The following is a 14,063-nucleotide window of genomic DNA, read 5'->3' on the forward strand; positions in this document are numbered from 1 at the left end:
AAAGCTAGCTGTCAAATGTGCCGCTGGACATCTAGAAGAGTTTAATATCCCAGCAGTTACCAGCTGAAATTTAACATTGATTTTTTTTAAGTGCTTTGTGACAGTATTCACTTTAAATCCTGTTTTTGTTTTATGTTTTAGTTTAGTTTTGCTGAAGGAAAGAGAACTATAATGACTATCAACAGGATTAAACAAATACAAAAAACTTAACAACAGAAGTTTTACTTGGACCGGACTAACTATGTTTCCATCACTTAATAAATTAAACAAATAATTTGATAATAGCACCCCTCCCAGCACAGACCATCATAAGGAGCCTTACAGTACAAGTAAAGTTACAATACCGTATAAAACTGAAAAATTCATGAGCACAAGAAAAAAGCACACAACAGTAGTACACGTAAGAACAATAACAAGTATTAAACAACTGTGGAAGGTCCTGAACAGAGCAATATCACACTGCGGAAACAAGAGACACAGAGTGAAACATAAACTATAAGACATTTAAGCAAAGCTGACTTAATTTTAGAAGATTTATGTTTTAGGAGTATTTCTAGAAGAGGTGAACCTTTATAAAAATAACTAACTGGAAGTTTTGGATGAGGAACAATAATTTGGCCAAGCATGGCTTGTCAATCTTTATTCACCTAATGTCTGCAAAATATCATCAAATTGAAATTTAAAGATTACCAATGTACAACTCTAATCTCTGCAAACTGGTTATTTTAATCCATACATCAATAATTCTCTGTGTTAAGAAAAACTTTCTAATATTTTTGTGACACTTACCCTTAACCAGCTTCCATCAACACTCCTGGGTTCTTGTTAAAGAGCTTATTTTAAAGCAACAGCTGACAACCAACTTACTGATTCCCTCCATATTTAAAAAAAAATAAAATGAAGTTATCTCTCAATTACCACTGAATAAAGAACTCTATCTATCCTTGTAAGTCATACCATGTACTCCTATAACATGTTTTTCTACTGCTGTAACACCCTCTTTAAATACAGAGAGTAAAGCTGCACCCACTATTCAAGATAAAGCATCATAAGTGCACAGTACAGCTTAAGAAAACCTTCCCTTCACGTATACCCCTACACAGACGCTATGTAACCCAAAACCATATTATTCTTCCTAATCACTGTTGTATACTGTCTGGTTGTGAACAGAGACCAGTCAACTACGAGTCCCAAGTCTTTGCCATAAGATTACTTTACGTTTTAGGCCTCAATGTTGTATAATTATGTCTGGGTTGTTGTTTAAGGCAGTTATTCACCTGAAAGTCATCTGCTTTAAACTTATCCTCTGACATTATAAGGCAGTGACTGCATAAATGGCACACAAAACACCAATCATATCAAAAGAAAATGTTCATCAAGCACTAAAATGTATGCAAAATTCTACAAGCATAGAGGGAGAACTGTAATCATTAAAATTCCTAAGGTAAGCATATTTTAAGCCATTATTAAATAATCTGAAATAGTGTGCCATTGTGCATTTAGGCCCTGCTTTATAAGGTCATCACTTAACTTAAAATTGATTAGTTGATTGTCAATAACTGAGTGTCTTGGAATAACAACTTGTTTCTAGGAATAAGAGCTCTGAATGAAAAGGAAGATTAGTGAATAAAAACATTAGGAAAATAGACTTTTTCAATAAAAAGAAAAAAACTGAAAGGACAAACTGAGAATGTATAGAAGATTGCAAGAAAAGTGTCTTTGGGGGATTCAGAGACCAGGCAGAGGGCATGGAATGACAAAGAAGATGGTGGAGTGGAGAGAAAAATCAATATATATAGGAAGTGGTGCACTGAAAAGAGCCATAAATGTACTTAGAATGATTAGGAAACTCTCAAAGCTTTTAAAAAATGGAGTCAAGTGTAGGGGTTATTTTTCTCTTGGTGTCTTTTCCATCCTTGGCTTGATGTGCTTGGAAGAATACAGTGCCTATAAAACTCCAAAGAAATGTTTCACATTGTATTATTAAAGAACATTGAATCACAGGGGATTTAATTTGGCCTTTTTGAGATGCATCAACAGAAAAAGACTTGATAATTTCAAAGTGAAAACAGATCTCTGAAAAGTGAACCAAATTAATTACAAATATACAACACAAAATAGCATAAGTATTTACCCCTTTCAATATAATACACCTAAATCATCACCTTGTAGGTAATTAGTTCAATTACCTTTCCATTATAAAGTGATTTCAATTCATTGTTTTATAAATGCACTTTATCTGGACGATCCAGCTTGTGGGGAGTCGGTATTGTGGCTTAATTTACATAATAAAGATTAAAAAAAAACACTCAACTCCAAGCGAATGCATAAAAAGGCGATTGAAAAAGCACACGTCAGCTGGAGACAAGAAATTACGTTAAGTCACTGAATATTCCTCTCCCATAAAGCTGCCACTGGTAAAGCACCTGGACCACATTGTTGTCTGCAGTCTCTCCAGTCTCAGCCACTGTAGCCTGTAACTCTTTCAGAGTTGTCACAGGTCTCTTGATGGCCTCCCTCACTGGGCGTCTTCTTGCACAAGTATTTGTGGCTGGCCAGATCCAGGCTTATTTACAGTTGTGCTGGACTCCAAGGAAAATTCAGTGACTTGGCTATTTTTGTCTCCATCCTGTGACTTCTCAATCACCCTTTCACTCAGTTGCTTTGAGGGTCCTTTTTGCCTTCATCATGTAGGTGAAGTTACTATACTGACTCACCACAAGTTCAACATTCTAGATAAGGTGCACACCAGTGATCTCCACTGAACTAATCATATTACTTCTAAACCCAATTGGCTGCACTAGTTATGATAGATTTGTGTGTGTCACGTTAAAGGGAGTGAACACTAACATGATCAACTACTTCATCTTCTGTATATGTAATTAATTTAAACCAATTGACAGAGGTAAGTTTTTACTTTGACATTAAAGTGTCTTTCTCTGTTGATCAATGCCAAGATGTCAAAATAAATTCACTGTGATTTAATGTTGTACAGCAATAAAAAGTGAAAACTTCCAAGGAGTGTATACTTTTTATGGGGGACTGCAAATGCTGTGCCTTCACAAAGTAATTTAATTTAATTTAAATGCCTCAAATTAATATTCTAGAGCAGTGCTAGAAAGTTCAGTATGGTAATTTTACAGAAAGACACAGAGTAAAATCATCAACTATACAAACAGCATTGGGAAAAAAGTTAACTATATATACTAATTTTTATCAAGGGTTTATAGTCTTTATAATGGAAAAATACTCAACATCTGGTATAATTCAAAGTAACAACAGGTAGCCATCTTCATACTGCATAGAGTACTCATTGTAAGCTCCTTAGATAGTCCATCCATTTGTTACTAGTAACAAACCTGTACAACTGTATGTACCTGTATAGAACAGGGAATATATAGTTGGAATAAATTGCATAGATTAAGCATTTAAGAAATTGAGCTTCTCAGTTCCTGCAGTAGATTTTTTCTCGGTTGACAGGATATTAGAAATGACCTGAGGTTCAGAGGACCAGTCTAACCAGATCTTCCTTTTCCATGCACTTAGACTAATAACACTGTGAATGGCGCAGGCCTTAGGCCCCCTTTTAGCTCACAAGCAGTATCGTCTCTGTTTTTCATCAAAAAGCACAGATAAATTATTACCTCAGTCTGCAGCATACATAGCTAGTGCACATTTAATTTTTTACCTGGTTAAACATTTACTGTATAAATAAAAGTCAAATAACTGTTTTAATATTCTACGGCAACAATACTAAATAAAGATTTTGGACTTGTTTGTGGAGCAATTCTTAGTTATCTTCTTTTATATAAAGCTCAGTGTGTGTGTGCTCTTTATACAATCCCACACTTTTGGTCCAATCTCAACATAATTTGGCGCCCATACCCAACTTTTTCAGGAATAGACACACTAGACTACTTTGGAAACCAAACGTTTACCCTGGGATTCCATTGGGGAGGTTTTAAGCGCAGTCCCACCTGGTGGCTCACCTGTGTCACAGACGTACAGAGCAAGTGAAACACTAGAACAGACTCATGCCAGGCTAGCCAACAAATGGACCGGACCTTAAAATTACTTTCTTGAGCAACACCGGGTCTTGCTGCTAGTTAATAACATTTTAAAGACATGGGATTCTCATACAATAACAACTTAAGGCTGACAATTTTCCTGAGGTTGCATAACAAATCAAATGTCAAACAAAGTTAAACAACTGTACAATTTGACAGTACAGGGCTCGATGTACCTTAACCCTAATTAAGTAAGTAGACTGCAGTGTGCCACCCTGAATACCAAAAATTCTCAGACACAATTTGGCAACTGGTGTATTAAATGAGAACAAAGACCACAAAACAACATTAAAATAACAAGAAACAATTAACACCATATGCCTGATTATCATCTAAATACTTACAGTACAAGTACAGTGACAGCTAATGAAAACAGTATGCCTTAAGAACAAATACATTGATAACTGAAAATTCACATTACTATCATCCGGCATGAAGAACCACATGCATGTAGTTGCTGAAAGGGCCAAAGCCAAAACTGCTGGGTGAGAACATAAACTTTGCACTTTGGGTGCACTTCATACATGACAGAACACAATCCTTGCTTTATTTTCTAGTGTTTATTACATGCCTAAACACAGCAAGCTGTACTAAATCGGGAACCATTGCTCAAATACAGTATATCAGTCAGTGTAGGCTAATTCTTAATGAATGGGATTGGAGTCTACCAAGTCAAAAATATTCATAAAATGAAGCAAATATTCCTGCAAGGGGAACTACATTGACTTGCCATGGCTTGAATTGTGAGTCATTAAACTGTTTGGAATCCTACAGTAAATTAAGATTGTGTATTTATTTAGACATATTTAGCAATGGCAACTTGCAAAATCGTAATGTGTACAGAATATACGTAAACGGCTGTAATGCATACTGTAACTAACTGGCTGGCACGTAATCTGTCACACAGTGAGTCAAACGTGGAGGCCGAGTCAACATCCAATGCTTTTAAATCCAATCCAGAAGCTAATAAATAAATATTAATGTAGTTGTTTTGTGCTCTTTCGGTCAATCCCTTGTATTGATCTATCCCACTAAAAGTACTGTAATAAAAAAACTTGTTTGAAATGTGAACATAGCGTTTGCAGAGATCTTCACCAATTGTTACACTATGGAAAATAATAATTGATTATTCTTGCAATCTTATTCTCGTTTGCCTCTCACATTTACATTAATTAATTGTCGCCTCCAAATTGGTTCGGCGTGACTTCAGCGCCCTGACTCTCCATGACTTTGTAATGCACTAGTCGGAATAAGAGAATTTACATATGTAGTCTTTTACCAGTAACTTGGCACCAACAGTCTGACTAGCCTATTAGATTGAACATAAGAAATTATCTTAAAAATGTTGACTGGTAAGTGGCAACAATTGATGACTTAACTTGTTTTGTTACCACTTGTTCAGTAAACAGATTTAAGATTTTTTGTAATCAAATCGATTTACATTAACATACTATATATAATGCAGCATGTGGTTCTTCCACTGAGCCATTGTACGAGAAGCAGCTTTACCCTACTCTGCACAATCCGTGTTTCCTTCCGACCAAGAACACTATATACATTTAACTATTCATTAAATACCAGATGAACAACAGACCTCTGCTGCAAAATGACACGTGTCAGAGAATTTATACCAACATTCTTATTTTACGACTCCCATCCGCCCATTTCACTCTTACCAAATAGACCTCCGTTTCTAAAGCTATGTATATATGTGAGCAAAGGACGATCGGATAAATACGGTACCTTGCGACTTCAATCTCTATTATATTCGATTCTTTTTTAGGGTGCTCATTCTTCCACAAACTCAATTTTGTGCCCACGTGTTTTCCCTCCACCAATACTAGGGAAGCGTGAGTTTCCACGTGACGCTTGCTATGTCCCGCCCCTTGTTCCACCTTACAGCCGGCAACTCGTCTTGTATCTCCGTTCTTACAGATTCACCTTACCTAGTAGTACAAAGTTTACTTTGAACATTTTTATATTTTAACTTTTTATTATTATAACAAACCCATCTAGTTATTTGTAACGCGACTATCCAGTTCAGGGTCGCAGGTAGGCAGGGTCTATGCAAGTCAGAAATGAGAATTGGTGCGGAACGCCACTCTAACTTATAGCGCTCAGAAACACTACATATTAAGGTTAAAATAGGATGCATAACATTGCAAAACTTGCATTATCGAATTATATTATCATGGAATATAAAGTTGCGTTTGCATTGTGGTGTCTTACCGGAGTATCGCCTCGTCCAGAGATAACAGCAAAATGGTATTAATTAACAAATACTCGTGCCTCTAAAGTGACATTAACATGTAAGAAGAACCGATGGATGAACAGGGGTCACGACAGGTAATGGCTGTTGTGAACTAACGAGTTTGTGCTGTTGCCGACATTCCGTGACTCAATAAAGGAATAAGCGGAAGCACACAACTGATGGATGCGATTGCATTTACTCGCTCTTTACTAATTCATTCTACAAAGCTATTCTAAGGAAGACAGTGACCGGCTTCAGCGATTACCGCTTATTAATCGTCATCATACGATCATCACCAGCCCCGCTGTCGATCAGACACAAAAGATATTTGAAACAGAAATATGAAAGGCTCTGTCCTGAGCATTTTCTATTGCTGTTATCACCTGGTTTGGTTTTGCCATAACGGCTTAAATGATAAATATTTTAATTTGTCCATGCTGGAGGAGAAATTGAGACCTAAATAGGACAGATTGAAATATGACATTCGCAAGTAGGTATTTGAGAAGCCGGTATAGTGTCTGCGTGGGTTTCCTCCCACAGTCCATAGACATGCAGGTTAGGTGGATTGGCGATTAAAAAATTGATCCCAGTGTGTGCTTGGGGTGTGGGTGTGTGTGTCCTGCGGTGGGTTGGCACAGGATTGGTTCCTGCCTTGTGGTAGTTTTTGCAAAAAGTCCCAAGTGTTCTCATTTCAAAACTGAGAGTCTATCTATCCATCCGCTGAACCAACATTTTTCATTATACGTTTGGTGTGTAACCAGCATCTATTGCGGCAGAATCTCCACAGTGATGTATCTTTATCACAATCCAAAACTTGTATCATGCAAACAGTACTCTGCTTGTGCGTGGTCGTTTCCCCGTTAACCTAGCGCCCCAGCACAGCGAGCACTTACCTAAAGAAGGCTGCTCCAGCGTTTTATCCTAAATTACACGTCATGTGTCCTAAGAAGGTAATGAAAACATATTCTGCTGGATACCCGAAACCACTTAAAGACGAATTATTATCGGCACGTGTCTTTTTGCCGGTGATTTACTTTCCCGCGTTAATGTGACAGAGCAATACATACGCCGCACAGCTGGCCAACAAATAAACTCCGAGGCAGATACTGGTTGACCGCTTCCACGTTCCTGTCGCAAACTCTGCAGTTAATGTTAGTTGTCCAACTAATAATCCTCCGTTGAATTGATCTTGAGCTATGTCGTTGTTATCATTTTAACAGTAACTTCAAACTGTGTCCACGTAAAAATCTGGGACAATCTGGCATTGTCGTATATTCTAAAATGTTCTGCTCTCCAAAAAACTATTTCAGAATAGTAAATCATTGTCATTTACATCTTATGGTAATATAATCACGATGTTTACGTTGTATATATATATATATATATATATATATATATATATATATATATATATATATATATATATATATATATATATATATATTTTATTCCTAAATATCCTAAATATTTGGAATGCAATATGCATGATTCTTTCTATCAGTTGTCGCAGTCGCTGGCGCAGCCGAGGCGTCAGGCTGGGACTGGCTATAGCTATCCGAAATCCAGCCACACTACACATTTGATTCTCGGCATATTCTGTGTTGCCAGTCATCCTAATATTGTGTGTTTCGATATGTGCTTGGAAACGCCGGTGTACATTTAATAAACAAAAAATATGGCACGCTCAGTAGATTTTTTTTTTCAATATAAAAACGTCGGTGACAACGTGTCAAAGAGTATAAAAAATGGGAATACAACAAGCAAAAAAACGGGACGTGATGGGGGTAAAATGTGCTCAGTGCCGGGCGATAAACTAGCAAGTCACTAAACAAGAACGGTACGACGGTTTAAACTAAGTATTCTAATGACAGCAAGTTAGGAAATAAAAAATATGAACATGAAGACCAGATTACTGCGCGACAATAATGGAGCCTAGCGCCTCGTCCGGGGCTGGCCGTGCTTAGTACGACAAGCCCCTTTGGCATTCATCACCTTCTGGATATAAAAGCCCTTTACCGATCACCGATTTGGATTTGAACACACAAGCTCAGGAGTTTTGGGTCCAAAGCCTTAAGCACTCTACGGCACTTTTTATGAGATTATCTAATTTGATTGTGTCATAGTATTGTTGAAGGTAAATTTTCATTCTGCTTTTGACTGTTTGGCATCCAAATCAAATACAATTTTGTCACATACAATTATACAAACATACAATATGTTGTGAAATGCTTAGCTGTTAAGCTGTGTTCTACGTTGTTTGGTATCCATCCATCCATTTTCTAACCCGCTGAATCCGAATACAGGGTCACGGGGGTCTGCTGGAGCCAATCCCAGCCAACACAGGGCACAAGGCAGGAACCAATCCTGGGCAGGGTGCCAACCCACCGCAGGACACACACAAACACACCCACACACCAAGCACACACTAGGGCCAATTTAGAATCGCCAATCCACTTAACCTGCATGTCTTTGGACCGTGGGAGGAAACCGGAGCGCCGGAGGAAACCCACGCAGACACGGGGAGAACATGCAAACTCCACACAGGTAGGACCCGGGAAGCGAACCCGGGTCTCCTAACTGCGAGGCAGCTACCACTGTGCCACCGTGCCGCCCGTCGTTTGGTATACTATTGTAAAAAATGTAAAGAAAAGAAATCAAAATTGTACTTGCCACCTTTTCTCTGACTAAAATCTCATTTAATTTTTAAAGGTTACTACTGTTATATATTTTCTTGGTTATTTACTGTATTATGTTGTCTAGTAGAAATTATTTACAGTACAGTAATACTCTGAGTGTGAGTAATGTGTGATGTCTATTTGGACACCTACAACCTGACAGTGCTAAGTGTATTGAATGTCATGGTTCCCAGTGGTTACAATGTGAAAAGCCCCATGTTATTCATCTCATAGTTTTTCCTAGATGTGGCCAATATGTACATTTTGAGTTGGGCCCAACTTCAGAAAGCCCAAAGTGAGCTTGTGTAAGTTTCTTTGTGGGCAGCCCTAGCCCACTGTGCTCACAGAAAGTCCAAATGGCACTTCTAAAAATACCAGTTCTTTAATAGCACTTTGCTGGGTTGTGTGCTTTCTCATGGACCCACCATCTGACAAAGAACCATTTAATTCTTTGAAGGGTTCTGTGAATATGGAATTGATTCTTTGGGCTTTGGCAAGGTTCCTAATGTGTTAACAAAAGAGAAGTCTTTAATGTACAGTAGGTTATCTAGCAGGATACTAATAGATTAAGAAAACCTGATGTTAGCCTGAGTTATTGTATGTAGTGAGATTCAGGGACCAATTGGGATTATGCACATCTATAATAATCTGGTAAATAATGGAAGCTGTAACAGATCTAAATAAATAAGGAATCTTACTGTTGTCATTTTAAAATCCTGAACCCGCAGGTCTTTCACAAATCTGTTATCATCTCTTTGTGGCTATTTATAGGGCATGTTATAGACCTGAATAAAAGAAAAGTTCTTTCTTGGAATCTTCATATGGATGACTCTTTTGACTCTCCCCTCTGCCACTCTGAAGAACCACCCTGTCACCTTTACTTTTAAGAGTGTGGGCAAACACACATTTCTTTGTGGGCAGCCTTAGCCCACTCGGCCCACAGAAGGCCCCAACTGAGCCCACAAGGGCATTTATGCTGGACTGTTTTGGGTTAAACACTTTCAGAGAATTTGTGACAATGAGGGTTTATGATTACTTTGATATGATCATTTTCAGTTTTCTTCATCTTTTTAGTATTTGTTCATCATTATAAAATGCAATATAGCATTTGACTCTATTTTAGAAATGTCAATTGTAGTTCTGCTAGGATTTGTTTTAGTACCTTGCTCATTAGTGACATTATAGCTCCTCGTTCCTAATTCATTGTTGATTTAAATAATTGTAATGGTTTGGTGAGTTTAATGTGTTTGCAAATCATGTGCAAGGAGAATGTGCACAACTTCACTGCACTGCCACATGGAAGGACCTTCCAGCGTCGCTACAATCTTCTATATAACGTACATTATACATTTACTGTATAAGACGGGGTATTATATTATTTACACACACATTGCCCTTTTCTCCTTTGTGCATTTGCCATATCTGTTTAGCTTCATAAAGGGTCACAGAACACCAAAGCCTGTTTTAGCTGTATCCAGCATAATGAAGGAAGCACCCTCTTTAGGGTCTAAAATTCATCAGCGGGTACACACATGGCACACATTCAAGCTCACTTTCTCTCTTAATTGGCCAATTTAAAGTCACATATAACCTGACTTGTATGCATCTTGTAGAAAACCAGAACGTTAAACAAAAAAGAAAGAAAACAGACACGGGGGGAATATACAAAATGACTGGACCGGAATCAAACCATCACACCATTGTGGCATCCATATACATGATTTATTCTCAGTTACATTATTTTAACTGGAATGTCATTTTACAACTTTAAATACATAATCTCATTTTACATAGCAATCCACATCTTCCACCTTTTATCATACAACATTGTAAGTCTCATTTAAGTATTCACGTTTATTTGCTATTGATATTAACTATACTATTAAATCTAGTGCTTCATTTTTAACTAAAAAACTTATTTCCTTAATTATTTCTTAGTGAAGCACAGCAGCCAGTTGACATCTTGGAGTACAATAGGATTCCTCCATGCCCAGAGATACAAGTAATCAGGAAGTTGGTTAACATCTCCTGGCACACACTCTTGGCTCTATTCTTAAAAAACATAAAATTGCTTTCCATTGTTATGCAGACGATACTCAGGTTTATGTACCCCTCAAACGCAAGGATGCTTACTCCACACAAACTTTGGTTATGTGCCTAGAAGAGGTAAAAGCTTGGATGGCAGTGAACTTTTTACATTTTAATGACAATAAGACAGAGGTTATAGTTTTTGGTCCTGGGGGCACCAGTGGGTCTATTTCTGCTTCTGCTCCTGTGGATTGGGGTCCCCTTGCACAATATGGTATGCCTGTTATTACAAATTTGGGTTTTAGGATAGATGAGAATTTTAGACTGGACGGTCAGATCAGTGCGGTGGTGAAATCTTTTTTTTTTCAGCTAAGACGTTTGGCGAAGATAAAAAACATTCTTTCCAAAGATCAATTTACAACAGTAATCCACGCCTTCATTACAACCTGCTTGGACTATTGTAATTCGTTGTATGGTGGTGTTAGCCAGTCCACCCTGTCTCGGCTGCAGTTAATGCAAAATGCTGCTGCACGCCTTTTAACTGGCACGTGAAAGAATGAGCACATCACACCTGTATTATCCTCACTGCACTGGCTGCCTGTTCAGTTTAGAGTTCATTTTAAGATTCTTTTATTTGTTTTTAAGTCCTTAAATGGCCGTGCTCCGCCCTACCTCGCTGAGCTGCTGCATATGCTCACTCAGATCAGCTGGTCAGCTGCTTCTGGATGTGCCTAGGACTCAGCGAAAGCTCAGGGGGGATAGGGCTTTTTCCGTTGTGGCTCCACGGCTTTGGAATTCACTGCCGATCCACATTAGACAGGCCTCCTCACTGCCCATTTTTAAGTCTGCTCTTAAGACTTACCTTTTTGGTTTGGCATTTGATCCTGTGTGAGCAGTTGATTTTACTCTGTGTAAACTCTGTTTAGTTGTTTTTACTATGTTTTAATTTGTTTTATTTATTGTATTTTATCTACTTATTTATTATTTTGTCTTTGTTTCAAATTTATTTTAGTCTGTGTTCAGCACTTTGGTCAGCGGCTGTTGTAGGTAAAGTGCTTTATAAATAAAGTTGACTTGACTTGACTTGACACGATCTTTGTACCCACCTTTACTTGACAGGTGTAGAGTCGCATAACATGCACGACAGGATCCTCTTCTGCAAATCACAAGCAACTGATCACGTCCAGTATTTGTACATATTGTGTCCGTATGATGTACAAGTCAAATTATTATATGTACCGTTAGCCATTTAACATGTTCTAAGACATTTCTGAGACCTTTTGTGTAAAACCTCATGTGATGTGCTCTAGGAACACGACTGCTGATCCAATCAATTCTGTCTGTATTTTTCCCTATTGATATCATTGCTGTGGTCGGTCTAACTAAGATTTATTTCACTTGCAAAGACGTAACAATGCTTGAAGTGTTTTTTTTTTTTTTTATTGCAATCATTCCATACAAATAGATCCATTTTTACAAAAAGTAGGATTGAACATGAATTGAACCCCTGAAAAAAAGAGCATGGCCAACGGAGTCAAACTTAAAGCTTGTAAGCATACCTATATTGATGAATTTATAGGGCAATACAAAAGAATGGAGAAGATGAAGTAGTTTAATGTGTGTGATAAAACCAATGCTCCATTTATATGATTGCAAATGTCCCATTATATAGTTTAGTGAGCAGTTAAATACACTGTAGGTTGCAGAATATGTTAAAATGACTTTTACTTTTCAAGCTTCTTGAACTTTGAAATCTTTGGGATGTGTCAGAAATAAACATGCTGTATCCGTTAATGCATTATGATCAATTTAAATTTATTAGACACTTAACCGGGACAGGGTGGTGATGCAGCGGTTAGTGTTTTTGCTTCACAGCCTTAGGTGACTGGGTTCAAATGGCAGCATGGTCACCATGAAGCTGGTCTGTTGTCCCTGCATCTCCATGGATTTTGCTCTGAGTACTTCAGTTTTCTTTCCAAACCCTAAATGTGTGTGTGTGTGTGTTGAGCTAATTAGCTTGTTGTTTTTCCATGGGCAACTGTGCACTGAGACAGACTGGCTCTTTCCAGGGTTGATTCCCCTCGTGTGCCAAATGCTGCAAGCTGCTGAATTGGAATAGATAGTATAAAAAGTGGATGGACAAATAGTGTCATTTTTTTTATTTATTGTGCATAGTGAATAATAAAACACTGTGAGCAATTATTGTCTACTTTCACATAAATATAGGGACTTCAAGTTTGAATGATTAAGTGAAAATCATTTTGGATGCTATTAGGTTTTATTAGAGTAATTAAAATTATGTGGGTTTTTAAAATCATGTGCTGTGATAACATTAAATAAACATAAATGTTACTGGAGTAGGCTACCACTGGCGTCCAGTCATTCTACAAATGAAAATGTGGTATGGATTATGGATAGATGGATGAAGCATTGATTGATATATACATATCAAATTAAGACCAGTCAGAAAACAGCACTGAATATGTGTTCAATAATTGTATCAGGATTGTGAAGAGTGATTTAACAATTCAACTTGAATTGAATTTTAATTGAATGTTATTGGCAAGGTGGGTGGCACAGTGATGCAGTGTTAGTGCTGCTGCCTCACAGTAAGGAGTCCTGGGTTCGCACCCCAGGTCCCCCATGCATGGTGTTTCCATGTTGTCTGCGTGAGTTTCCTCCCACCATGCAAATACTGTACATGTGGGTTATGTGTGTGTGTGTGTGTGTGTGTGTGTGTGTTCACACTGTGATGGACTGGCTCCCTTTGCAGGGATTGCTCCCACCTTGAACCCTGTGCCTATTGGGATATGCCCTAATTCCCCCACAAACCTGCTGAGGATTAAGTGGGCTTAGAAAATGGTATGGTGTTATTGGGAAGACATTTGTCTTAGTGTAATATAGTGTATATATATATATATATATATTTATATATATATATATATATATATATATATATATATATATATATATATATATAACAGTGGCAAAATACAATTGGCAGTACAATATGTAATACAGTATACTGTACTTCATAATCAC

General features: G+C 37.6%; 1 protein-coding gene across 2 annotated transcripts in view; it reads right to left on the minus strand.

The window, feature by feature from the left end:
• The window catches only part of sfxn2 (sideroflexin 2), a 58,421-nt gene extending 51,049 nt beyond the window's left edge, over positions 1–7,372 (minus strand). Inside the window, exon 1 of one of the 2 annotated variants that reach the window (XM_039775282.1) lies at positions 7,212–7,372. The gene's annotated coding sequence lies outside the window, so the exon portion shown is untranslated. Of the gene's footprint in view, positions 1–5,810; positions 5,892–7,211 lie in introns of those variants that run through there. The other variant, XM_039775274.1, reaches the window with a different exon arrangement.
• Positions 7,373–14,063: the final 6,691 nt, after the last annotated feature.

Source organism: Polypterus senegalus, chromosome 1 (assembly GCF_016835505.1).
Source record: "Polypterus senegalus isolate Bchr_013 chromosome 1, ASM1683550v1, whole genome shotgun sequence".
NCBI lineage: Eukaryota > Metazoa > Chordata > Cladistia > Polypteriformes > Polypteridae > Polypterus > Polypterus senegalus.